This window comes from Bactrocera latifrons, unplaced genomic scaffold (assembly GCF_001853355.1).
Source record: "Bactrocera latifrons isolate USDA-ARS-PBARC rearing strain unplaced genomic scaffold, ASM185335v1 scaffold_1590, whole genome shotgun sequence".
Classification (NCBI taxonomy): domain Eukaryota; kingdom Metazoa; phylum Arthropoda; class Insecta; order Diptera; family Tephritidae; genus Bactrocera; species Bactrocera latifrons.
Window position 1 is genome coordinate 1 of NW_017535064.1, and position 2,720 is coordinate 2,720.

Sequence of the window (2,720 nt, forward strand, 5' to 3'; positions counted from 1 at the left end):
CACATGTAATAGTATATATGAATGCGCACAGGCTTATACATGCATTCATATGAGTATATGCAGATACATACACGAGTGTATAAGATTAATATGATGGAAGATGTATGCGTATATGTTGTAATAAATTTAATTTCTATATCTAGCAATATAATTCAAAAATATTTATTTTGAAGTAAAAACCTAAAAAAATCAAATAAAATTATTAAATATGCAAGTCCAAATTGACTATATACGTGTTGACAATCCATGCATGTGAATCTCTAAATTGAAGAAACATGGCAACCCATGAATGTGAAGCTATGTTATACCAATATTGGCAAACATTGGATGATGCAATAATTAGTTTGAATTTCATAAGTAAAATACAATATTCATGCAAAACTCCGTTAGGATGTTAAGTTTACATATTCTGTTAAATGCTAGGTTTGAATTTCTTGTATTTTATTCATTAATTTTTATGACGCCGGTGTGACAAGACCTGAAGGAAAGAAGAAAATTAAAAGGAAGATTAAAATTAAAACTAAAGTGGTATTCTTTATTGTGGTGGTGCGGGATTATAAAATATATATATTGTGTTATCGTTTTCTGTGCGCCATTACTGAAATAAGAGTGTAGAAGATTGAGGCAGGTTATACTGCTTACTGTTGCAGGACGAGATTGGTGGTTGCTGCTGTTGAAGCGAGAAGTGTGCAGATTAAGTATCGGTAGAATTAAGAATATGTATACCAATTCGCATGCATTCTTACAAACTAGCATGTTTAACCACAGTTTTCCATCATGGGACTCGAAAATAGCAGAATTGAGAATTTTCGGTGTTAAATGAGAAAAATAATGATATTTCCGATCTCCGAGTAAGCTTACAGATTCGCTTATTTACTATGCATATAATTTATGGACGATCGGTATACATGTAAATTAATTACTACGCTAAGTTCTCGCGAGCAACTGCCTGAGTTTTCTCTATTTTGTCTTCTTACATAAGAATGGCTGACTTCGAAAACGAACTACTGTAAAGTTTTGAAGTTCTTTTACTGCAGTATTTATACATCATCTGTATGCAACGTTAAATAACATCATATTACTACGCATTGTGTATTTTGACGTTTTGCAACACTTTTACTCCAAAGTTTATATTCGCAAAAAGSTGTTTTAGAAATTTTAATTCAACGAGCGCAAAAATATCAAAATGGATCAAAATATAGCCAAGAGTGCAATTGTAAACGTTTTTTGCGTTTCTCAGAAAAAAAAGCACAAACAACATTCAAATTTTTTGTAAAATATTTAAATAAAAACATAAAAGAGTGTACATTTTAAATAATTTCAAATATAATAATTTTTTATCATTATATACATTAGAAGAAAGTTGCCTAAAAATTCGGGATTCTGGAAAACTATTATCGAAATGCCAAATGATGAAACCTTCCAGGTGTAAGGTAACTATACATACAATATGTACATACATATGTATATAAGCATAAGTTTTGTATATTTTACAAAAATACATTCACAATAGCTTCAAACTATGTTAAAGCCATTAACCTCCAACTGATCGGCCGTGCTTATCGTTAGAAAGATTTATGTACATAACTCAATGGAAATATAGCAACCAAAACAGTTCTCGTGAATTAAGTGATCATTTTCACTTAAGTATTGGTACTGCATATTACAACTTTATTCGTAGAATAAAAGCAATTAGTCGATTAAAAGCAGAGTTAATAAAATTTCCAGCAATCGACCAAAGCCAACCAGCTACTATGGAGCAGTTTGGGTCTAGTCGTGCGTATTACAATAGAAAAGGACAATATTCATTTGTTGTACAGGCAAGTATTATCTTCTTCATCTTTATATTTAACACTAAAATGTAACTTCAATATATATATGTAGGCAATAGCGCATACCAAAATTCGTTTTACTGATGTATTCGTTGGATATCCAGGACGGTGTCGTGATGCATCCATATGGCGCAACAGCCCAATGCGACAAGTTATCATAAACAAGACGCTTAAAATTTCGGTAAAATGTCACTTATTGGGAGACGATGCTTACCCTTTAGAGACTTTTTTAATAATACCATACAAAGGTAATGGCTATCTTACACAAGAACAAAAAATATTCAACTATGTGCTAAGTTCAACAAGAGTCTTCATAAAGCAGGCTTTGGCTATTTTGAAAAAAAAAAAAAAAATGAATCGGATTCTTAGTTATCTTGAAATCCAGAACTTAGTTATGGCAAAACTCATAATAATGGCTTGTATGGTGCTTCTCAATTTTATTATTGACAGCGAAGATTGTAATATTGACGAAGAAGCTATAATAAATGAAATAGACGTTGAATATAATTCACAACTTGATGTGTCCAAAACATTTTTAGAAGAAAAAGCCATAYCAAAAGGAACTTATCTAACAACTTTACTTTCAGCTTAATACTTACATGCAGGGATAATGGGATGCCCAACTCCTCTCTCACTGGAAGTTGCTAAACGTCAAAACCTATCGAACTTTGACAGTTGACTGGATTGAGTAGGGTTTGACGTTTTGCAATTGGAATGACTGGAACGGCCAGATTGAAATTATACCAAAAATATATGTGAACGGAGGAATTTATTGCCGCCGTTCAAGATCGCTAATAAAAATTTAAAACAATAAAAATCAAAGATAATGCGAAATTTAAATATATATCATGAAACGTTTTGTAATTTGATGCATAATAGAATTAATAT

The 2,720-nt window shown here is 31.3% G+C and overlaps 1 long non-coding RNA gene across 1 annotated transcript; it reads left to right on the forward strand.

Moving 5' to 3' along the window:
• Positions 1 to 243: 243 nt before the first annotated feature.
• On the forward strand, positions 244 to 1,742 carry LOC108966338. The gene is made up of 2 exons (XR_001993179.1): positions 244 to 1,433; positions 1,514 to 1,742. It is a non-coding gene; the product is annotated as an uncharacterized LOC108966338 (long non-coding RNA).
• Positions 1,743 to 2,720: the final 978 nt, after the last annotated feature.